Raw genomic sequence first — 25616 nt, forward strand, 5'->3', positions numbered from 1 at the left:
TCTGTGCATGGAGTAGTCACTCTCTCCCCCATCATCTCCTGTGTGCATGGAGCAGTCACTGTCTCCACATCATCTCCTGTGTGAAGGGAGCAGTCACTGTCTCCACATCATCTCCTGTGTAAAGGGAGCAGTCACTCTCTCCACCATCTCCTGTGTGCATGGAACAGTCACTCTCCCCATCATCTCCTGTGTGCATGGAGTAGTCAGTCTCTCCCGATCATCTCCTGTGTGAAGGGAGCAGTCACTCTCTCCCCATCATCTCCTGTGTGCATGGAAGTCACTTCTCCATCATCTCCTGTGTGCATGGAGTATTCACTCTCTCCCCATCATCCCCTGTGTGAAGGGAGCAGTCACTCTCTCCCCTTCCTACTATGTGCATGTTTGCAGTCACTCTCTCCCCATCATCGCCTATGTGCATGGAGCAGTCACTCTCCCCACACACTCTGTATGCAGGGAGTAGTCTCTCTCCCCATGATCCCTGTGTGAATGGAGCAGTCACTCTCTCCCCATCATCTCCTGTGTGCATGGAGCAGTCACTCTCTCCTCATCATCGCCTATGTGCATGGAGCAGTCACTCTCCCCACACACTCTGTATGCAGGGAGTAGTCTCTCTCCCCATGATCCCTGTGTGAATGGAGCAGTCACTCTCTCCCCATCATCTCCTGTGTGCATGGAGCAGTCACTCTCTCCTCATCATCTCCTATGTGCATGGAGCAGTCACTCTCTCCCCATCATCTCCTGTGTGCATGGAGCAGTCACTCTCCCCATCATCTCCTGTGTGCATGGAGCAGTCACTCTCCCCATCATCTCCTGTGTGCATGGAGCAGTCACTCTCTCCCCATCATCTCCTGTGTGCATGGAGCAGTCACTCTCTCCCCTTCCTACAATGTGCGAGCAGTCACTCTCTCCCCATCATCTCCTGTGTGCATGGAGCAGTCACTCTCCCCACCAACTCTGTATGCAGGGAGTAGTCTCTCTCCCCATCATCTCCTGTGTGAATGGAGCAGTCAGTCTCTCCCCATCATCTCCTGTGTGAATGGAGCAGTCAGTCTCTCCCCATCATCTCCTGTGTGCATGGAGCAGTCACTCTCTCCTCATCATCTCCATGTGCATGGAGCAGTCACTCTCTCCCCATCATCTCCTGTGTGCATGGAGCAGTCACTCTCTCCCCATCATCTCCTGTGTGCATGGAGCAGTCACTCTCTCCCCATCATCTCCTGTGCATGGAGCAGTCACTCTCTCCCCTTCCTACTATGTGCATAGAGCAGTCACTCTCTCCCCATCATCTCCTAAGTGCATGGAGCAGTCACTCTCTCCCCACCATCTCTGTGTGCAGGGAGCAGTCACTCTCTCCCCATCATCTCCTGTGTGCATGGAGCAGTCACTCTCTCCCCATCATGTCCTGTGTGCATGGAGCAGTCACTCTCTCCCCATCATCTCCTGTGTGCATGGAGCAGTCACTCTCTCCCCATCATCTCCTATGTGCATGGAGCAGTCACTGTCTCCCCTTCCTACTATGTGCATAGAGCAGTCACTCTCTCCCCATCATCTCCTATGTGCATGGAGCAGTCACTCTCCCCACCAACTCTATTTTCAGGGAGTAGTCTCTCTCCCCATCATCTCCTGTGTAAATGGAGCAGTCACTCTCCCCACCATCTCTGTGTGCAGGGAGCAGTCTCGCTCCCCATCATCTCCTGTGTGCAGGGAGCAATCACCCTCTCCCCACCATCTCCTGTGCAGGGAACAGTCTCTCTCCCCACCATCTCCTCTGTGAAGGGAGCAGTCACTCTCTCCCCACCATCTCATGTGTGAAGGGAGCAGTCATTTTCTCCCCACCATCTCCTATGAGCTGTTAGCAATCACTCTCTCCCCATCACCTCCTGTATGCACGGAAGTCACTCTCCCCATCATCTCCTGTGTGCATGGAAGTCACTCTCTCCATCATCTCCTGTGTGAAGGGAGCAGTCACTCTCTCCCCATCATCTCCTGTGTGAAGGGAGCAGTCACTGTCTCCCCTTCCTACTATGTGCATAGAGCAGTCAGTCTCTCCCCATCATCTCCTGTGTGCATGGAGTAGTCAGTCTCTCCCGATCATCTCCTGTGTGAAGGGAGCAGTCACTCTCTCCCCATCATCTCCTGTGTGCATGGAAGTCACTTCTCCATCATCTCCTGTGTGCATGGTGGAGTATTCACTCTCTCCCCATCATCGCCTATGTGCATGGAGCAGTCACTCTCCCCACACACTCTGTATGCAGGGAGTAGTCTCTCTCCCCATTATCTCCTGTGTGAATGGAGCAGTCACTCTCCCCACCATCTCTGTGTGCAGGGAGCAGTCACTCTCCCCACCAACTCTGTATGCAGGGAGTAGTCTCTCTCCCCACCATCTCCTCTGTGAAGGGAGCAGTCAATCTCTCCCCACCATCTCCTGTGTGCAGGGAGCAGTCACTCTCCCCAAAATCCCCTTTCTGAATGGAGTAATCACTCTCTCCATCATCTCCTGTGTGCAGGGAGCAGTCACTCTCTCCCCATCATCTCCTGTGTGAAGGGAGCAGTCACTATCTCCACCATCTGCTGTGTGCATGGAACAGTCACTCTCCCCATCAGCTCCTCTGTGCAGGGAGCAGTCACTCTCCCCCATCATCTCCTGTGTGCAGGGAGCAGTCACTCTCTCCCCATCATATCCTGTATGCAGGGACTCTCCCCTATCTCCTATGTGCAGGGAGCAGTCACTCTCTCCCCACCATCTCTGTGTGCATGGAAGACACTCTCCCCACCATCTCCTGTGTGCATGGAGCAGTCACTCTCTCCCAATCATCTCCTGTGTGTAGGGAGCATTCACTCTCCCCATCATCTCCTGTGTATATGCAGTAGTCACTCTCCCGACCATCTCCTCTGTGCAGGGAGCAGTCACTCTCCCCACCATCTCCTGTGTGCAGGGTGCAGTCACTCTCTCCACCATCTCCGGTGTGCATGCAGTAGTCACTCTCTCCATCATCTCCTGTGTGCAGGGAGCAGTCACTCTCTCCCCATCATATCCTATATGCAGGGAGCAGTCACTCTCCCGACCATCTCCTGTGGGCAGGGAGCAGTCACTCTCCCCATCATCTCCTGTGTATATGCAGTAGTCACTCTCCCGACCATCTCATATGTGCAGGGAGCAGTCACTCTCTCCATCATCTCCTGTGTGCTTGGAAGTCACTCTCCCCATCATCACCTGTGTGCAGGGAGCAGTCACTCTCTCTCCACCATCTCCTGTGTGCATGGAACAGTCACTCTCCCCATCATCTCCTCTGTGCATGGAGTAGTCACTCTCTCCCCCATCATCTCCTGTGTGCATGGAGCAGTCACTGTCTCCACATCATCTCCTGTGTGAAGGGAGCAGTCACTGTCTCCACATCATCTCCTGTGTGAAGGGAGCAGTCACTCTCTCCACCATCTCCTGTGTGCATGGAACAGTCACTCTCCCCATCATCTCCTGTGTGCATGGAGTAGTCAGTCTCTCCCGATCATCTCCTGTGTGAAGGGAGCAGTCACTCTCTCCCCATCATCTCCTGTGTGCATGGAAGTCACTTCTCCATCATCTCCTGTGTGCATGGAGTATTCACTCTCTCCCCATCATCTCCTGTGTGAAGGGAGCAGTCACTCTCTCCCCTTCCTACTATGTGCATGTTTGCAGTCACTCTCTCCCCATCATCGCCTATGTGCATGGAGCAGTCACTCTCCCCACACACTCTGTATGCAGGGAGTAGTCTCTCTCCCCATGATCCCTGTGTGAATGGAGCAGTCACTCTCTCCCCATCATCTCCTGTGTGCATGGAGCAGTCACTCTCTCCTCATCATCTCCTATGTGCATGGAGCAGTCACTCTCTCCCCATCATCTCCTGTGTGCATGGAGCAGTCACTCTCTCCCCATCATCTCCTGTGTGCATGGAGCAGTCACTCTCTCCCCATCATCTCCTGTGTGCATGGAGCAGTCACTCTCTCCCCTTCCTACAATGTGCGAGCAGTCACTCTCTCCCCATCATCTCCTGTGTGCATGGAGCAGTCACTCTCTCCTCATCATCTCCTATGTGCATGGAGCAGTCACTCTCTCCCCATCATCTCCTGTGTGCATGGAGCAGTCACTCTCTCCCCATCATCTCCTGTGTGCATGGAGCAGTCACTCTCTCCCCATCATCTCCTGTGTGCATGGAGCAGTCACTCTCTCCCCTTCCTACAATGTGCGAGCAGTCACTCTCTCCCCATCATCTCCTGTGTGCATGGAGCAGTCACTCTCCCCACCAACTGTATGCAGGGAGTAGTCTCTCTCCCCATCATCTCCTGTGTGAATGGAGCAGTCAGTCTCTCCCCATCATCTCCTGTGTGCATGGAGCAGTCACTCTCTCCTCATCATCTCCATGTGCATGGAGCAGTCACTCTCTCCCCATCATCTCCTGTGTGCATGGAGCAGTCACTCTCTCCCCATCATCTCCTGTGTGCATGGAGCAGTCACTCTCTCCCCATCATCTCCTGTGTGCATGGAGCAGTCACTCTCTCCCCTTCCTACTATGTGCATAGAGCAGTCACTCTCTCCCCATCATCTCCTAAGTGCATGGAGCAGTCACTCTCTCCCCACCATCTCTGTGTGCAGGGAGCAGTCACTCTCTCCCCATCATCTCCTGTGTGCATGGAGCAGTCACTCTCTCCCCATCATGTCCTGTGTGCATGGAGCAGTCACTCTCTCCCCATCATCTCCTGTGTGCATGGAGCAGTCACTCTCTCCCCATCATCTCCTATGTGCATGGAGCAGTCACTGTCTCCCCTTCCTACTATGTGCATAGAGCAGTCACTCTCTCCCCATCATCTCCTATGTGCATGGAGCAGTCACTCTCCCCACCAACTCTATTTTCAGGGAGTAGTCTCTCTCCCCATCATCTCCTGTGTAAATGGAGCAGTCACTCTCCCCACCATCTCTGTGTGCAGGGAGCAGTCTCGCTCCCCATCATCTCCTGTGTGCAGGGAGCAATCACCCTCTCCCCACCATCTCCTGTGCAGGGAACAGTCTCTCTCCCCACCATCTCCTCTGTGAAGGGAGCAGTCACTCTCTCCCCACCATCTCATGTGTGAAGGGAGCAGTCACTTTCTCCCCACCATCTCCTATGAGCTGTTAGCAATCACTCTCTCCCCATCACCTGTATGCACGGAAGTCACTCTCCCCATCATCTCCTGTGTGCATGGAAGTCACTCTCTCCATCATCTCCTGTGTGAAGGGAGCAGTCACTCTCTCCCCATCATCTCCTGTGTGAAGGGAGCAGTCACTCTCTCCCCTTCCTACTATGTGCATAGAGCAGTCAGTCTCTCCCCATCATCTCCTGTGTGCATGGAGCAGTCACTCTCTCCCCATCATCTCTGTGTGCATGGAAGACACTCTCCCCACCATCTCCTGTGTGCATGGAGCAGTCACTCTCTCCCCATCATCTCCTGTGTGTAGGGAGCATTCACTCTCCCCACCATCTCCTGTGTGCATGGAGCAGTCACTCTCTCCCCATCATCTCCTGTGTGTAGGGAGCATTCACTCTCCCCATCATCTCCTGTGTATATGCAGTAGTCACTCTCCCGACCATCTCCTCTGTGCAGGGAGCAGTCACTCTCCCCACCATCTCCTGTGTGCAGGGTGCAGTCACTCTCTCCACCATCTCCGGTGTGCATGCAGTAGTCACTCTCTCCATCATCTCCTGTGTGCAGGGAGCAGTCACTCTCTCCCCATCATATCCTGTATGCAGGGAGCAGTCACTCTCCCGACCATCTCCTGTGGGCAGGGAGCAGTCACTCTCCCCATCATCTCCTGTGTATATGCAGTAGTCACTCTCCCGACCATCTCATATGTGCAGGGAGCAGTCACTCTCTCCATCATCTCCTGTGCGCTTGGAAGTCACTCTCCCCATCATCACCTGTGTGCAAGGAGCAGTCACTCTCTCTCCACCATCTCCTGTGTGCATGGAACAGTCACTCTCCCCATCATCTCCTGTGTGCAGGGAGCAGTCACTCTCTCCCCATCATCTCCTCTGTGCATGGAGTAGTCACTCTCTCCCCCATCATCTCCTGTGTGCATGGAGCAGTCACTGTCTCCACATCATCTCCTGTGTGCATGGAACAGTCACTCTCCCCATCATCTCCTGTGTGCATGGAGTAGTCAGTCTCTCCCGATCATCTCCTGTGTGAAGGGAGCAGTCACTCTCTCCCCATCATCTCCTGTGTGCATGGAAGTCACTTCTCCATCATCTCCTGTGTGCATGGAGTATTCACTCTCTCCCCATCATCGCCTATGTGCATGGAGCAGTCACTCTCCCCACACACTCTGTATGCAGGGAGTAGTCTCTCTCCCCACCAACTCTGTATGCAGGGAGTAGTCTCTCTCCCCACCATCTCCTCTGTGAAGGGAGCAGTCAATCTCTCCCCACCATCTCCTGTGTGCAGGGAGCAGTCACTCTCCCCAAAATCCCCTTTCTGAATGGAGTAATCACTCTCTCCATCATCTCCTGTGTGCAGGGAGCAGTAACTCTCTCCCCATCATCTCCTGTGTGAAGGGAGCAGTCACTATCTCCACCATCTGCTGTGTGCATGGAACAGTCACTCTCCCCATCAGCTCCTCTGTGCAGGGAGCAGTCACTCTCCCCCATCATCTCCTGTGTGCAGGGAGCAGTCACTCTCTCCCCATCATATCCTGTATGCAGGGACTCTCCCCTATCTCCTATGTGCAGGGAGCAGTCACTCTCTCCCCACCATCTCTGTGTGCATGGAAGACACTCTCCCCACCATCTCCTGTGTGCATGGAGCAGTCACTCTCTCCCCATCATCTCCTGTGTGTAGGGAGCATTCACTCTCCCCATCATCTCCTGTGTATATGCAGTAGTCACTCTCCCGACCATCTCCTCTGTGCAGGGAGCAGTCACTCTCTCCACCATCTCCTGTGTGCATGGAACAGTCACTCTCCCCATCATCTCCTGTGTGCATGGAGTAGTCAGTCTCTCCCGATCATCTCCTGTGTGAAGGGAGCAGTCACTCTCTCCCCATCATCTCCTGTGTGCATGGAAGTCACTTCTCCATCATCTCCTGTGTGCATGGAGTATTCACTCTCTCCCCATCATCTCCTGTGTGAAGGGAGCAGTCACTCTCTCCCCTTCCTACTATGTGCATAGAGCAGTCACTCTCTCCCCATCATCGCCTATGTGCATGGAGCAGTCACTCTCCCCACACACTCTGTATGCAGGGAGTAGTCTCTCTCCCCATGATCTCCTGTGTGAATGGAGCAGTCACTCTCTCCCCATCATCTCCTGTGTGCATGGAGCAGTCACTCTCTCCTCATCATCTCCTATGTGCATGGAGCAGTCACTCTCTCCCCATCATCTCCTGTGTGCATGGAGCAGTCACTCTCTCCCCATCATCTCCTGTGTGCATGGAGCAGTCACTCTCTCCCCATCATCTCCTGTGTGCATGGAGCAGTCACTCTCTCCCCTTCCTACAATGTGCATAGAGCAGTTACTCTCTCCCCATCATCTCCAGTGTGCATGGAGCAGTCACTCTCCCCACCAACTCTGTATGCAGGGAGTAGTCTCTCTCCCCATCATCTCCTGTGTGTATGGAGCAGTCACTCTCTCCCCATCATCTCCTGTGTGCATGGAGCAGTCACTCTCTCCTCATCATCTCCTATGTGCATGGAGCAGTCACTCTCTCCCCATCATCTCCTGTGTGCATGGAGCAGTCACTCTCTCCCCATCATCTCCTGTGTGCATGGAGCAGTCACTCTCTCCCCATCATCTCCTGTGTGCATGGAGCAGTCACTCTCTCCCCTTCCTACTATGTGCATAGAGCAGTCACTCTCTCCCCATCATCTCCTAAGTGCATGGAGCAGTCACTCTCTCCCCACCAACTCTGTATGCAGGGAGTAGTCTCTCTCCCCATCATCTCCTGTGTGAATGGAGCAGTCACTCTCCCCACCATCTCTGTGTACAGGGAGCAGTCACTCTCTCCCCATCATCTCCTGTGTGCATGGAGCAGTCACTCTCTCCCCATCATGTCCTGTGTGCATGGAGCAGTCACTCTCTCCCCATCATCTCCTGTGTGCATGGAGCAGTCACTCTCTCCCCATCATCTCCTATGTGCATGGAGCAGTCACTGTCTCCCCTTCCTACTATGTGCATAGAGCAGTCACTCTCTCCCCATCATCTCCTATGTGCATGGAGCAGTCACTCTCCCCACCAAATCTATTTTCAGGGAGTAGTCTCTCTCCCCATCACCTCCTGTATGCACGGAAGTCACTCTCCCCATCATCTCCTGTGTGCATGGAAGTCACTCTCTCCATCATCTCCTGTGTGAAGGGAGCAGTCACTCTCTCCCCATCATCTCCTGTGTGAAGGGAGCAGTCACTCTCTCCCCTTCCTACTATGTGCATAGAGCAGTCACTCTCTCCCCATCATCTCCTGTGTGAAGGGAGCAGTCACTCTCTCCCCATCATCTCCTGTGTGAAGGGAGCAGTCACTGTCTCCCCACCATCTCCTATGTGCTGTTAGCAATCACTCTCTCCCCATCACCTCCTGTATGCATGGAAGTCACTCTCCCCATCATCTCCTGTGTGCATGGAAGTCACCCTCTCCATCATCTCCTGTGTGAAGGGAGCAGTCACTCTCTCCCCATCATCTCCTGTGTGCAGGGAGCATTTACTCTCCCCATCATCTCCTTTGAATATGCAGTAGTCACTCTCCCGACCATCTCATATCTGCAGGGAGCAGTCACTCTCCCCACCATCTCCTGTCTGCAGGGTGCAGTCACTCTCTCCCCATCATCTCCTAAGTGCATGGAGCAGTCACTCTCCCCACCAACTCTGTATGCAGGGAGTAGTCTCTCTCCCCATTATCTCCTGTGTGAATGGAGCAGTCACTCTCCCCACCATCTCTGTGTGCAGGGAGCAGTCACTCTCCCCACCAACTCTGTATGCAGGGAGTAGTCTCTCTCCCCACCATCTCCTCTGTGAAGGGAGCAGTCAATCTCTCCCCACCATCTCCTGTGTGCAGGGAGCAGTCACTCTCCCCAAAATCCCCTTTCTGAATGGAGTAATCACTCTCTCCATCATCTCCTGTGTGCAGGGAGCAGTCACTCTCTCCCCATCATCTCCTGTGTGAAGGGAGCAGTCACTATCTCCACCATCTGCTGTGTGCATGGAACAGTCACTCTCCCCATCAGCTCCTCTGTGCAGGGAGCAGTCACTCTCCCCCATCATCTCCTGTGTGCAGGGAGCAGTCTCTCTCTCCCCATCATATCCTGTATGCAGGGACTCTCACCTATCTCCTATGTGCAGGGAGCAGTCACTCTCTCCCCACCATCTCTGTGTGCATGGAAGACACTCTCCCCACCATCTCCTGTGTGCATGGAGCAGTCACTCTCTCCCCATCATCTCCTGTGTGTAGGGAGCATTCACTCTCCCCATCATCTCCTGTGTATATGCAGTAGTCACTCTCCCGACCATCTCCTCTGTGCAGGGAGCAGTCACTCTCCCCACCATCTCCTGTGTGCAGGGTGCAGTCACTCTCTCCACCATCTCCGGTGTGCATGCAGTAGTCACTCTCTCCATCATCTCCTGTGTGCAGGGAGCAGTCACTCTCTCCCCATCATATCCTATATGCAGGGAGCAGTCACTCTCCCGACCATCTCCTGTGGGCAGGGAGCAGTCACTCTCCCCATCATCTCCTGTGTATATGCAGTAGTCACTCTCCCGACCATCTCATATGTGCAGGGAGCAGTCACTCTCTCCATCATCTCCTGTGTGCTTGGAAGTCACTCTCCCCATCATCACCTGTGTGCAGGGAGCAGTCACTCTCTCTCCACCATCTCCTGTGTGCATGGAACAGTCACTCTCCCCATCATCTCCTCTGTGCATGGAGTAGTCACTCTCTCCCCCATCATCTCCTGTGTGCATGGAGCAGTCACTGTCTCCACATCATCTCCTGTGTGAAGGGAGCAGTCACTGTCTCCACATCATCTCCTGTGTGAAGGGAGCAGTCACTCTCTCCACCATCTCCTGTGTGCATGGAACAGTCACTCTCCCCATCATCTCCTGTGTGCATGGAGCAGTCACTCTCTCCTCATCATCTCCTATGTGCATGGAGCAGTCACTCTCTCCCCATCATCTCCTGTGTGCATGGAGCAGTCACTCTCTCCCCATCATCTCCTGTGTGCATGGAGCAGTCACTCTCTCCCCATCATCTCCTGTGTGCATGGAGCAGTCACTCTCTCCCCTTCCTACAATGTGCGAGCAGTCACTCTCTCCCCATCATCTCCTGTGTGCATGGAGCAGTCACTCTCCCCACCAACTGTATGCAGGGAGTAGTCTCTCTCCTAATCATCTCCTGTGTGAATGGAGCAGTCAGTCTCTCCCCATCATCTCCTGTGTGCATGGAGCAGTCACTCTCTCCTCATCATCTCCATGTGCATGGAGCAGTCACTCTCTCCCCATCATCTCCTGTGTGCATGGAGCAGTCACTCTCTCCCCATCATCTCCTGTGTGCATGGAGCAGTCACTCTCTCCCCATCATCTCCTGTGTGCATGGAGCAGTCACTCTCTCCCCTTCCTACTATGTGCATAGAGCAGTCACTCTCTCCCCATCATCTCCTAAGTGCATGGAGCAGTCACTCTCTCCCCACCATCTCTGTGTGCAGGGAGCAGTCACTCTCTCCCCATCATCTCCTGTGTGCATGGAGCAGTCACTCTCTCCCCATCATGTCCTGTGTGCATGGAGCAGTCACTCTCTCCCCATCATCTCCTGTGTGCATGGAGCAGTCACTCTCTCCCCATCATCTCCTATGTGCATGGAGCAGTCACTGTCTCCCCTTCCTACTATGTGCATAGAGCAGTCACTCTCTCCCCATCATCTCCTATGTGCATGGAGCAGTCACTCTCCCCACCAACTCTATTTTCAGGGAGTAGTCTCTCTCCCCATCATCTCCTGTGTAAATGGAGCAGTCACTCTCCCCACCATCTCTGTGTGCAGGGAGCAGTCTCGCTCCCCATCATCTCCTGTGTGCAGGGAGCAATCACCCTCTCCCCACCATCTCCTGTGCAGGGAACAGTCTCTCTCCCCACCATCTCCTCTGTGAAGGGAGCAGTCACTCTCTCCCCACCATCTCATGTGTGAAGGGAGCAGTCACTTTCTCCCCACCATCTCCTATGAGCTGTTAGCAATCACTCTCTCCCCATCACCTGTATGCACGGAAGTCACTCTCCCCATCATCTCCTGTGTGCATGGAAGTCACTCTCTCCATCATCTCCTGTGTGAAGGGAGCAGTCACTCTCTCCCCATCATATCCTGTGTGAAGGGAGCAGTCACTCTCTCCCCTTCCTACTATGTGCATAGAGCAGTCAGTCTCTCCCCATCATCTCCTGTGTGCATGGAGCAGTCACTCTCTCCCCATCATCTCTGTGTGCATGGAAGACACTCTCCCCACCATCTCCTGTGTGCATGGAGCAGTCACTCTCTCCCCATCATCTCCTGTGTGTAGGGAGCATTCACTCTCCCCACCATCTCCTGTGTGCATGGAGCAGTCACTCTCTCCCCATCATCTCCTGTGTGTAGGGAGCATTCACTCTCCCCATCATCTCCTGTGTATATGCAGTAGTCACTCTCCCGACCATCTCCTCTGTGCAGGGAGCAGTCACTCTCCCCACCATCTCCTGTGTGCAGGGTGCAGTCACTCTCTCCACCATCTCCGGTGTGCATGCAGTAGTCACTCTCTCCATCATCTCCTGTGTGCAGGGAGCAGTCACTCTCTCCCCATCATATCCTGTATGCAGGGAGCAGTCACTCTCCCCACCATCTCCTGTGGGCAGGGAGCAGTCACTCTCCCCATCATCTCCTGTGTATATGCAGTAGTCACTCTCCCGACCATCTCATATGTGCAGGGAGCAGTCACTCTCTCCATCATCTCCTGTGCGCTTGGAAGTCACTCTCCCCATCATCACCTGTGTGCAAGGAGCAGTCACTCTCTCTCCACCATCTCCTGTGTGCATGGAACAGTCACTCTCCCCATCATCTCCTGTGTGCAGGGAGCAGTCACTCTCTCCCCATCATCTCCTCTGTGCATGGAGTAGTCACTCTCTCCCCCATCATCTCCTGTGTGCATGGAGCAGTCACTGTCTCCACATCATCTCCTGTGTGCATGGAACAGTCACTCTCCCCATCATCTCCTGTGTGCATGGAGTAGTCAGTCTCTCCCGATCATCTCCTGTGTGAAGGGAGCAGTCACTCTCTCCCCATCATCTCCTGTGTGCATGGAAGTCACTTCTCCATCATCTCCTGTGTGCATGGAGTATTCACTCTCTCCCCATCATCGCCTATGTGCATGGAGCAGTCACTCTCCCCACACACTCTGTATGCAGGGAGTAGTCTCTCTCCCCATTATCTCCTGTGTGAATGGAGCAGTCACTCTCCCCACCATCTCTGTGTGCAGGGAGCAGTCACTCTCCCCACCAACTCTGTATGCAGGGAGTAGTCTCTCTCCCCACCATCTCCTCTGTGAAGGGAGCAGTCAATCTCTCCCCACCATCTCCTGTGTGCAGGGAGCAGTCACTCTCCCCAAAATCCCCTTTCTGAATGGAGTAATCACTCTCTCCATCATCTCCTGTGTGCAGGGAGCAGTAACTCTCTCCCCATCATCTCCTGTGTGAAGGGAGCAGTCACTATCTCCACCATCTGCTGTGTGCATGGAACAGTCACTCTCCCCATCAGCTCCTCTGTGCAGGGAGCAGTCACTCTCCCCCATCATCTCCTGTGTGCAGGGAGCAGTCACTCTCTCCCCATCATATCCTGTATGCAGGGACTCTCCCCTATCTCCTATGTGCAGGGAGCAGTCACTCTCTCCCCACCATCTCTGTGTGCATGGAAGACACTCTCCCCACCATCTCCTGTGTGCATGGAGCAGTCACTCTCTCCCCATCATCTCCTGTGTGTAGGGAGCATTCACTCTCCCCATCATCTCCTGTGTATATGCAGTAGTCACTCTCCCGACCATCTCCTCTGTGCAGGGAGCAGTCACTCTCTCCACCATCTCCTGTGTGCATGGAACAGTCACTCTCCCCATCATCTCCTGTGTGCATGGAGTAGTCAGTCTCTCCCGATCATCTCCTGTGTGAAGGGAGCAGTCACTCTCTCCCCATCATCTCCTGTGTGCATGGAAGTCACTTCTCCATCATCTCCTGTGTGCATGGAGTATTCACTCTCTCCCCATCATCTCCTGTGTGAAGGGAGCAGTCACTCTCTCCCCTTCCTACTATGTGCATAGAGCAGTCACTCTCTCCCCATCATCGCCTATGTGCATGGAGCAGTCACTCTCCCCACACACTCTGTATGCAGGGAGTAGTCTCTCTCCCCATGATCTCCTGTGTGAATGGAGCAGTCACTCTCTCCCCATCATCTCCTGTGTGCATGGAGCAGTCACTCTCTCCTCATCATCTCCTATGTGCATGGAGCAGTCACTCTCTCCCCATCATCTCCTGTGTGCATGGAGCAGTCACTCTCTCCCCATCATCTCCTGTGTGCATGGAGCAGTCACTCTCTCCCCATCATCTCCTGTGTGCATGGAGCAGTCACTCTCTCCCCTTCCTACAATGTGCATAGAGCAGTTACTCTCTCCCCATCATCTCCAGTGTGCATGGAGCAGTCACTCTCCCCACCAACTCTGTATGCAGGGAGTAGTCTCTCTCCCCATCATCTCCTGTGTGTATGGAGCAGTCACTCTCTCCCCATCATCTCCTGTGTGCATGGAGCAGTCACTCTCTCCTCATCATCTCCTATGTGCATGGAGCAGTCACTCTCTCCCCATCATCTCCTGTGTGCATGGAGCAGTCACTCTCTCCCCATCATCTCCTGTGTGCATGGAGCAGTCACTCTCTCCCCATCATCTCCTGTGTGCATGGAGCAGTCACTCTCTCCCCTTCCTACTATGTGCATAGAGCAGTCACTCTCTCCCCATCATCTCCTAAGTGCATGGAGCAGTCACTCTCTCCCCACCAACTCTGTATGCAGGGAGTAGTCTCTCTCCCCATCATCTCCTGTGTGAATGGAGCAGTCACTCTCCCCACCATCTCTGTGTACAGGGAGCAGTCACTCTCTCCCCATCATCTCCTGTGTGCATGGAGCAGTCACTCTCTCCCCATCATGTCCTGTGTGCATGGAGCAGTCACTCTCTCCCCATCATCTCCTGTGTGCATGGAGCAGTCACTCTCTCCCCATCATCTCCTATGTGCATGGAGCAGTCACTGTCTCCCCTTCCTACTATGTGCATAGAGCAGTCACTCTCTCCCCATCATCTCCTATGTGCATGGAGCAGTCACTCTCCCCACCAAATCTATTTTCAGGGAGTAGTCTCTCTCCCCATCACCTCCTGTATGCACGGAAGTCACTCTCCCCATCATCTCCTGTGTGCATGGAAGTCACTCTCTCCATCATCTCCTGTGTGAAGGGAGCAGTCACTCTCTCCCCATCATCTCCTGTGTGAAGGGAGCAGTCACTCTCTCCCCTTCCTACTATGTGCATAGAGCAGTCACTCTCTCCCCATCATCTCCTGTGTGAAGGGAGCAGTCACTCTCTCCCCATCATCTCCTGTGTGAAGGGAGCAGTCACTGTCTCCCCACCATCTCCTATGTGCTGTTAGCAATCACTCTCTCCCCATCACCTCCTGTATGCATGGAAGTCACTCTCCCCATCATCTCCTGTGTGCATGGAAGTCACCCTCTCCATCATCTCCTGTGTGAAGGGAGCAGTCACTCTCTCCCCATCATCTCCTGTGTGCAGGGAGCATTTACTCTCCCCATCATCTCCTTTGAATATGCAGTAGTCACTCTCCCGACCATCTCATATCTGCAGGGAGCAGTCACTCTCCCCACCATCTCCTGTCTGCAGGGTGCAGTCACTCTCTCCCCATCATCTCCTAAGTGCATGGAGCAGTCACTCTCCCCACCAACTCTGTATGCAGGGAGTAGTCTCTCTCCCCATTATCTCCTGTGTGAATGGAGCAGTCACTCTCCCCACCATCTCTGTGTGCAGGGAGCAGTCACTCTCCCCACCAACTCTGTATGCAGGGAGTAGTCTCTCTCCCCACCATCTCCTCTGTGAAGGGAGCAGTCAATCTCTCCCCACCATCTCCTGTGTGCAGGGAGCAGTCACTCTCCCCAAAATCCCCTTTCTGAATGGAGTAATCACTCTCTCCATCATCTCCTGTGTGCAGGGAGCAGTCACTCTCTCCCCATCATCTCCTGTGTGAAGGGAGCAGTCACTATCTCCACCATCTGCTGTGTGCATGGAACAGTCACTCTCCCCATCAGCTCCTCTGTGCAGGGAGCAGTCACTCTCCCCCATCATCTCCTGTGTGCAGGGAGCAGTCACTCTCTCCCCATCATATCCTGTATGCAGGGACTCTCCCCTATCTCCTATGTGCAGGGAGCAGTCACTCTCTCCCCACCATCTCTGTGTGCATGGAAGACACTCTCCCCACCATCTCCTGTGTGCATGGAGCAGTCACTCTCTCCCCATCATCTCCTGTGTGTAGGGAGCATTCACTCTCCCCATCATCTCCTGTGTATATGCAGTAGTCACTCTCCCGACCATCTCCTCTGTGCAGGGAGCAGTCACTCTCCCCACCATCTCCTGTGTGCAGGGTGCAGTCACTCTCTCCACCATCTCCGGTGTGCATGCAGTAGTCACTCTCTCCATCATCTCCTGTGTGCAGGGAGCAGTCACTCTCTCCCCATCATATCCTATATGCAGGGAGCAGTCACTCTCCCGACCATCTCCTGTGGGCAGGGAGCAGTCACTCTCCCCATCATCTCCTGTGTATATGCAGTAGTCACTCTCCCGACCATCTCATATGTGCAGGGAGCAGTCACTCTCTCCATCATCTCCTGTGTGCTTGGAAGTCACTCTCCCCATCATCACCTGTGTGCAGGGAGCAGTCACTCTCTCTCCACCATCTCCTGTGTGCATGGAACAGTCACTCTCCCCATCATCTCCTCTGTGCATGGAGTAGTCACTCTCTCCCCCATCATCTCCTGTGTGCATGGAGCAGTCACTGTCTCCACATCATCTCCTGTGTGAAGGGAGCAGTCACTGTCTCCACATCATCTCCTGTGTGAAGGGAGCAGTCACTCTCTCCACCATCTCCTGTGTGCATGGAACAGTCACTCTCCCCATCATCTCCTGTGTGCATGGAGTAGTCAGTCTCTCCCGATCATCTCCTGTGTGAAGGGAGCAGTCACTCTCTCCCCATCATCTCCTGTGTGCATGGAAGTCACTTCTCCATCATCTCCTGTGTGCATGGAGTATTCACTCTCTCCCCATCATCCCCTGTGTGAAGGGAGCAGTCACTCTCTCCCCTTCCTACTATGTGCATGTTTGCAGTCACTCTCTCCCCATCATCGCCTATGTGCATGGAGCAGTCACTCTCCCCACACACTCTGTATGCAGGGAGTAGTCTCTCTCCCCATGATCCCTGTGTGAATGGAGCAGTCACTCTCTCCCCATCATCTCCTGTGTGCATGGAGCAGTCACTCTCTCCTCATCATCGCCTATGTGCATGGAGCAGTCACTCTCCCCACACACTCTGTATGCAGGGAGTAGTCTCTCTCCCCATGATCCCTGTGTGAATGGAGCAGTCACTCTCTCCCCATCATCTCCTGTGTGCATGGAGCAGTCACTCTCTCCTCATCATCTCCTATGTGCATGGAGCAGTCACTCTCTCCCCATCATCTCCTGTGTGCATGGAGCAGTCACTCTCCCCATCATCTCCTGTGTGCATGGAGCAGTCACTCTCTCCCCATCATCTCCTGTGTGCATGGAGCAGTCACTCTCTCCCCTTCCTACAATGTGCGAGCAGTCACTCTCTCCCCATCATCTCCTGTGTGCATGGAGCAGTCACTCTCCCCACCAACTCTGTATGCAGGGAGTAGTCTCTCTCCCCATCATCTCCTGTGTGAATGGAGCAGTCAGTCTCTCCCCATCATCTCCTGTGTGAATGGAGCAGTCAGTCTCTCCCCATCATCTCCTGTGTGCATGGAGCAGTCACTCTCTCCTCATCATCTCCATGTGCATGGAGCAGTCACTCTCTCCCCATCATCTCCTGTGTGCATGGAGCAGTCACTCTCTCCCCATCATCTCCTGTGTGCATGGAGCAGTCACTCTCTCCCCATCATCTCCTGTGTGCATGGAGCAGTCACTCTCTCCCCTTCCTACTATGTGCATAGAGCAGTCACTCTCTCCCCATCATCTCCTAAGTGCATGGAGCAGTCACTCTCTCCCCACCATCTCTGTGTGCAGGGAGCAGTCACTCTCTCCCCATCATCTCCTGTGTGCATGGAGCAGTCACTCTCTCCCCATCATGTCCTGTGTGCATGGAGCAGTCACTCTCTCCCCATCATCTCCTGTGTGCATGGAGCAGTCACTCTCTCCCCATCATCTCCTATGTGCATGGAGCAGTCACTGTCTCCCCTTCCTACTATGTGCATAGAGCAGTCACTCTCTCCCCATCATCTCCTATGTGCATGGAGCAGTCACTCTCCCCACCAACTCTATTTTCAGGGAGTAGTCTCTCTCCCCATCATCTCCTGTGTAAATGGAGCAGTCACTCTCCCCACCATCTCTGTGTGCAGGGAGCAGTCTCGCTCCCCATCATCTCCTGTGTGCAGGGAGCAATCACCCTCTCCCCACCATCTCCTGTGCAGGGAACAGTCTCTCTCCCCACCATCTCCTCTGTGAAGGGAGCAGTCACTCTCTCCCCACCATCTCATGTGTGAAGGGAGCAGTCATTTTCTCCCCACCATCTCCTATGAGCTGTTAGCAATCAATCTCTCCCCATCACCTCCTGTATGCACGGAAGTCACTCTCCCCATCATCTCCTGTGTGCATGGAAGTCACTCTCTCCATCATCTCCTGTGTGAAGGGAGCAGTCACTCTCTCCCCATCATCTCCTGTGTGAAGGGAGCAGTCACTGTCTCCCCTTCCTACTATGTGCATAGAGCAGTCAGTCTCTCCCCATCATCTCCTGTGTGCATGGAGTAGTCAGTCTCTCCCGATCATCTCCTGTGTGAAGGGAGCAGTCACTCTCTCCCCATCATCTCCTGTGTGCATGGAAGTCACTTCTCCATCATCTCCTGTGTGCATGGAGTATTCACTCTCTCCCCATCATCGCCTATGTGCATGGAGCAGTCACTCTCCCCACACACTCTGTATGCAGGGAGTAGTCTCTCTCCCCATTATCTCCTGTGTGAATGGAGCAGTCACTCTCCCCACCATCTCTGTGTGCAGGGAGCAGTCACTCTCCCCACCAACTCTGTATGCAGGGAGTAGTCTCTCTCCCCACCATCTCCTCTGTGAAGGGAGCAGTCAATCTCTCCCCACCATCTCATGTGTGCAGGGAGCAGTCACTCTCCCCAAAATCCCCTTTCTGAATGGAGTAATCACTCTCTCCATCATCTCCTGTGTGCAGGGAGCAGTCACTCTCTCCCCATCATCTCCTGTGTGAAGGGAGCAGTCACTATCTCCACCATCTGCTGTGTGCATGGAACAGTCACTCTCCCCATCAGCTCCTCTGTGCAGGGAGCAGTCACTCTCCCCCATCATCTCCTGTGTGCAGGGAGCAGTCACTCTCTCCCCATCATATCCTGTATGCAGGGACTCTCCCCTATCTCCTATGTGCAGGGAGCAGTCACTCTCTCCCCACCATCTCTGTGTGCATGGAAGACACTCTCCCCACCATCTCCTGTGTGCATGGAGCAGTCACTCTCTCCCCATCATCTCCTGTGTGTAGGGAGCATTCACTCTCCCCATCATCTCCTGTGTATATGCAGTAGTCACTCTCCCGACCATCTCCTCTGTGCAGGGAGCAGTCACTCTCCCCACCATCTCCTGTGTGCAGGGTGCAGTCACTCTCTCCACCATCTCCGGTGTGCATGCAGTAGTCACTCTCTCCATCATCTCCTGTGTGCAGGGAGCAGTCACTCTCTCCCCATCATATCCTATATGCAGGGAGCAGTCACTCTCCCGACCATCTCCTGTGGGCAGGGAGCAGTCACTCTCCCCATCATCTCCTGTGTATATGCAGTAGTCACTCTCCCGACCATCTCATATGTGCAGGGAGCAGTCACTCTCTCCATCATCTCCTGTGTGCTTGGAAGTCACTCTCCCCATCATCACCTGTGTGCAGGGAGCAGTCACTCTCTCTCCACCATCTCCTGTGTGCATGGAACAGTCACTCTCCCCATCATCTCCTCTGTGCATGGAGTAGTCACTCTCTCCCCCATCATCTCCTGTGTGCATGGAGCAGTCACTGTCTCCACATCATCTCCTGTGTGAAGGGAGCAGTCACTGTCTCCACATCATCTCCTGTGTGAAGGGAGCAGTCACTCTCTCCACCATCTCCTGTGTGCATGGAACAGTCACTCTCCCCATCATCTCCTGTGTGCATGGAGTAGTCAGTCTCTCCCGATCATCTCCTGTGTGAAGGGAGCAGTCACTCTCTCCCCATCATCTCCTGTGTGCATGGAAGTCACTTCTCCATCATCTCCTGTGTGCATGGAGTATTCACTCTCTCCCCATCATCTCCTGTGTGAAGGGAGCAGTCACTCTCTCCCCTTCCTACTATGTGCATGTTTGCAGTCACTCTCTCCCCATCATCGCCTATGTGCATGGAGCAGTCACTCTCCCCACACACTCTGTATGCAGGGAGTAGTCTCTCTCCCCATGATCCCTGTGTGAATGGAGCAGTCACTCTCTCCCCATCATCTCCTGTGTGCATGGAGCAGTCACTCTCTCCTCATCATCTCCTATGTGCATGGAGCAGTCACTCTCCCCACCAACTGTATGCAGGGAGTAGTCTCTCTCCCCATCATCTCCTGTGTGAATGGAGCAGTCAGTCTCTCCCCATCATCTCCTGTGTGCATGGAGCAGTCACTCTCTCCTCATCATCTCCATGTGCATGGAGCAGTCACTCTCTCCCCATCATCTCCTGTGTGCATGGAGCAGTCACTCTCTCCCCATCATCTCCTGTGTGCATGGAGCAGTCACTCTCTCCCCATCATCTCCTGTGTGCATGGAGCAGTCACTCTCTCCCCTTCCTACTATGTGCATAGAGCAGTCACTCTCTCCCCATCATCTCCTAAGTGCATGGAGCAGTCACTCTCTCCCCACCATCTCTGTGTGCAGGGAGCAGTCACTCTCTCCCCATCATCTCCTGTGTGCATGGAGCAGTCACTCTCTCCCCATCATGTCCTGTGTGCATGGAGCAGTCACTCTCTCCCCATCATCTCCTGTGTGCATGGAGCAGTCACTCTCTCCCCATCATCTCCTATGTGCATGGAGCAGTCACTGTCTCCCCTTCCTACTATGTGCATAGAGCAGTCACTCTCTCCCCATCATCTCCTATGTGCATGGAGCAGTCACTCTCCCCACCAACTCTATTTTCAGGGAGTAGTCTCTCTCCCCATCATCTCCTGTGTAAATGGAGCAGTCACTCTCCCCACCATCTCTGTGTGCAGGGAGCAGTCTCGCTCCCCATCATCTCCTGTGTGCAGGGAGCAATCACCCTCTCCCCACCATCTCCTGTGCAGGGAACAGTCTCTCTCCCCACCATCTCCTCTGTGAAGGGAGCAGTCACTCTCTCCCCACCATCTCATGTGTGAAGGGAGCAGTCACTTTCTCCCCACCATCTCCTATGAGCTGTTAGCAATCACTCTCTCCCCATCACCTGTATGCACGGAAGTCACTCTCCCCATCATCTCCTGTGTGCATGGAAGTCACTCTCTCCATCATCTCCTGTGTGAAGGGAGCAGTCACTCTCTCCCCATCATCTCCTGTGTGAAGGGAGCAGTCACTCTCTCCCCTTCCTACTATGTGCATAGAGCAGTCAGTCTCTCCCCATCATCTCCTGTGTGCATGGAGCAGTCACTCTCTCCCCATCATCTCTGTGTGCATGGAAGACACTCTCCCCACCATCTCCTGTGTGCATGGAGCAGTCACTCTCTCCCCATCATCTCCTGTGTGTAGGGAGCATTCACTCTCCCCACCATCTCCTGTGTGCATGGAGCAGTCACTCTCTCCCCATCATCTCCTGTGTGTAGGGAGCATTCACTCTCCCCATCATCTCCTGTGTATATGCAGTAGTCACTCTCCCGACCATCTCCTCTGTGCAGGGAGCAGTCACTCTCCCCACCATCTCCTGTGTGCAGGGTGCAGTCACTCTCTCCACCATCTCCGGTGTGCATGCAGTAGTCACTCTCTCCATCATCTCCTGTGTGCAGGGAGCAGTCACTCTCTCCCCATCATATCCTGTATGCAGGGAGCAGTCACTCTCCCGACCATCTCCTGTGGGCAGGGAGCAGTCACTCTCCCCATCATCTCCTGTGTATATGCAGTAGTCACTCTCCCGACCATCTCATATGTGCAGGGAGCAGTCACTCTCTCCATCATCTCCTGTGCGCTTGGAAGTCACTCTCCCCATCATCACCTGTGTGCAAGGAGCAGTCACTCTCTCTCCACCATCTCCTGTGTGCATGGAACAGTCACTCTCCCCATCATCTCCTGTGTGCAGGGAGCAGTCACTCTCTCCCCATCATCTCCTCTGTGCATGGAGTAGTCACTCTCTCCCCCATCATCTCCTGTGTGCATGGAGCAGTCACTGTCTCCACATCATCTCCTGTGTGAAGGGAGCAGTCACTGTCTCCACATCATCTCCTGTGTGAAGGGAGCAGTCACTCTCTCCACCATCTCCTGTGTGCATGGAACAGTCACTCTCCCCATCATCTCCTGTGTGCATGGAGTAGTCAGTCTCTCCCGATCATCTCCTGTGTGAAGGGAGCAGTCACTCTCTCCCCATCATCTCCTGTGTGCATGGAAGTCACTTCTCCATCATCTCCTTTGTGCATGGAGTATTCACTCTCTCCCCATCATCGCCTATGTGCATGGAGCAGTCACTCTCCCCACACACTCTGTATGCAGGGAGTAGTCTCTCTCCCCATTATCTCCTGTGTGAATGGAGCAGTCACTCTCCCCACCATCTCTGTGTGCAGGGAGCAGTCACTCTCCCCACCAACTCTGTATGCAGGGAGTAGTCTCTCTCCCCACCATCTCCTCTGTGAAGGGAGCAGTCAATCTCTCCCCACCATCTCCTGTGTGCAGGGAGCAGTCACTCTCCCCAAAATCCCCTTTCTGAATGGAGTAATCACTCTCTCCATCATCTCCTGTGTGCAGGGAGCAGTAACTCTCTCCCCATCATCTCCTGTGTGAAGGGAGCAGTCACTATCTCCACCATCTGCTGTGTGCATGGAACAGTCACTCTCCCCATCAGCTCCTCTGTGCAGGGAGCAGTCACTCTCCCCCATCATCTCCTGTGTGCAGGGAGCAGTCACTCTCTCCCCATCATATCCTGTATGCAGGGACTCTCCCCTATCTCCTATGTGCAGGGAGCAGTCACTCTCTCCCCACCATCTCTGTGTGCATGGAAGACACTCTCCCCACCATCTCCTGTGTGCATGGAGCAGTCACTCTCTCCCCATCATCTCCTGTGTGTAGGGAGCATTCACTCTCCCCATCATCTCCTGTGTATATGCAGTAGTCACTCTCCCGACCATCTCCTCTGTGCAGGGAGCAGTCACTCTCCCCACCATCTCCTGTGTGCAGGGTGCAGTCACTCTCTCCACCATCTCCGGTGTGCATGCAGTAGTCACTCTCTCCATCATCTCCTGTGTGCAGGGAGCAGTCACTCTCTCCCCATCATATCGTATATGCAGGGAGCAGTCACTCTCCCGACCATCTCCTGTGGGCAGGGAGCAGTCACTCTCCCCATCATCTCCTGTGTATATGCAGTAGTCACTCTCCCGACCATCTCATATGTGCAGGGAGCAGTCACTCTCTCCATCATCTCCTGTGTGCTTGGAAGTCACTCTCCCCATCATCACCTGTGTGCAGGGAGCAGTCACTCTCTCTCCACCATCTCCTGTGTGCATGGAACAGTCACTCTCCCCATCATCTCCTCTGTGCATGGAGTAGTCACTCTCTCCCCCATCATCTCCTGTGTGCATGGAGCAGTCACTGTCTCCACATCATCTCCTGTGTGAAGGGAACAGTCACTGTCTCCACATCATCTCCTGTGTGAAGGGAGCAGTCACTCTCTCCACCATCTCCTGTGTGCATGGAACAGTCACTCTCCCCATCATCTCCTGTGTGCATGGAGTAGTCAGTCTCTCCCGATCATCTCCTGTGTGAAGGGAGCAGTCACTCTCTCCCCATCATCTCCTGTGTGCATGGAAGTCACTTCTCCATCATCTCCTGTGTGCATGGAGTATTCACTCTCTCCCCATCATCTCCTGTGTGAAGGGAGCAGTCACTCTCTCCCCTTCCTACTATGTGCATGTTTGCAGTCACTCTCTCCCCATCATCGCCTATGTGCATGGAGCAGTCACTCTCCCCACACACTCTGTATGCAGGGAGTAGTCACTCTCTCCCCTTCCTACAATGTGCGAGCAGTCACTCTCTCCCCATCATCTCCTGTGTGCATGGAGCAGTCACTCTCCCCACCAACTCTGTATGCAGGGAGTAGTCTCTCTCCCCATCATCTCCTGTGTGAATGGAGCAGTCAGTCTCTCCCCATCATCTCCTGTGTGCATGGAGCAGTCTCTCTCTCCTCATCATCTCCATGTGCATGGAGCAGTCACTCTCTCCCCATCATCTCCTGTGTGCATGGAGCAGTCACTCTCTCCCCATCATCTCCTGTGTGCATGGAGCAGTCACTCTCTCCCCATCATCTCCTGTGTGCATGGAGCAGTCACTCTCTCCCCTTCCTACTATGTGCATAGAGCAGTCACTCTCTCCCCATCATCTCCTAAGTGCATGGAGCAGTCACTCTCTCCCCACCATCTCTGTGTGCAGGGAGCAGTCACTCTCTCCCCATCATCTCCTGTGTGCATGGAGCAGTCACTCTCTCCCCATCATGTCCTGTGTGCATGGAGCAGTCACTCTCTCCCCATCATCTCCTGTGTGCATGGAGCAGTCACTCTCTCCCCTTCCTACTATGTGCATAGAGCAGTCACTCTCTCCCCATCATCTCCTATGTGCATGGAGCAGTCACTCTCCCCACCAACTCTATTTTCAGGGAGTAGTCTCTCTCCCCATCATCTCCTGTGTAAATGGAGCAGTCACTCTCCCCACCATCTCTGTGTGCAGGGAGCAGTCTCGCTCCCCATCATCTCCTGTGTGCAGGGAGCAATCACCCTCTCCCCACCATCTCCTGTGCAGGGAAGTCTCTCTCCCCACCATCTCCTCTGTGAAGGGAGCAGTCACTCTCTCCCCACCATCTCATGTGTGAAGGGAGCAGTCACTTTCTCCCCACCATCTCCTATGAGCTGTTAGCAATCACTCTCTCCCCATCACCTCCTGTATGCACGGAAGTCACTCTCCCCATCATCTCCTGTGTGCATGGAAGTCACTCTCTCCATCATCTCCTGTGTGAAGGGAGCAGTCACTCTCTCCCCATCATCTCCTGTGTGAAGGGAGCAGTCACTCTCTCCCCTTCCTACTATGTGCATAGAGCAGTCAGTCTCTCCCCATCATCTCCTGTGTGCATGGAGCAGTCACTCTCTCCCCATCATCTCTGTGTGCATGGAAGACACTCTCCCCACCATCTCCTGTGGCATGGAGCAGTCACTCTCTCCCCATCATCTCCTGTGTGTAGGGAGCATTCACTCTCCCCACCATCTCCTGTGTGCATGGAGCAGTCACTCTCTCCCCATCATCTCCTTTGTGTAGGGAGCATTCACTCTCCCCATCATCTCCTGTGTATATGCAGTAGTCACTCTCCCGACCATCTCCTCTGTACAGGGAGCAGTCACTCTCCCCACCATCTCCTGTGTGCAGGGTGCAGTCACTCTCTCCACCATCTCCGGTGTGCATGCAGTAGTCACTCTCTCCATCATCTCCTGTGTGCAGGGAGCAGTCACTCTCTCCCCATCATATCCTATATGCAGGGAGCAGTCACTCTCCCGACCATCTCCTGTGGGCAGGGAGCAGTCACTCTCCCCATCATCTCCTGTGTATATGCAGTAGTCACTCTCCCGACCATCTCATATGTGCAGGGAGCAGTCACTCTCTCCATCATCTCCTGTGCGCTTGGAAGTCACTCTCCCCATCATCACCTGTGTGCAAGGAGCAGTCACTCTCTCTCCACCATCTCCTGTGTGCATGGAACAGTCACTCTCCCCATCATCTCCTGTGTGCAGGGAGCAGTCACTCTCTCCCCATCATCTCCTCTGTGCATGGAGTAGTCACTCTCTCCCCCATCATCTCCTGTGTGCATGGAGCAGTCACTGTCTCCACATCATCTCCTGTGTGAAGGGAGCAGTCACTGTCTCCACATCATCTCCTGTGTGAAGGGAGCAGTCACTCTCTCCACCATCTCCTGTGTGCATGGAACAGTCACTCTCCCCATCATCTCCTGTGTGCATGGAGTAGTCAGTCTCTCCCGATCATCTCCTGTGTGAAGGGAGCAGTCACTCTCTCCCCATCATCTCCTGTGTGCATGGAAGTCACTTCTCCATCATCTCCTGT

The sequence above is a fragment of the Acipenser ruthenus genome, chromosome 17 (assembly GCF_902713425.1).
Source record: "Acipenser ruthenus chromosome 17, fAciRut3.2 maternal haplotype, whole genome shotgun sequence".
Classification (NCBI taxonomy): domain Eukaryota; kingdom Metazoa; phylum Chordata; class Actinopteri; order Acipenseriformes; family Acipenseridae; genus Acipenser; species Acipenser ruthenus.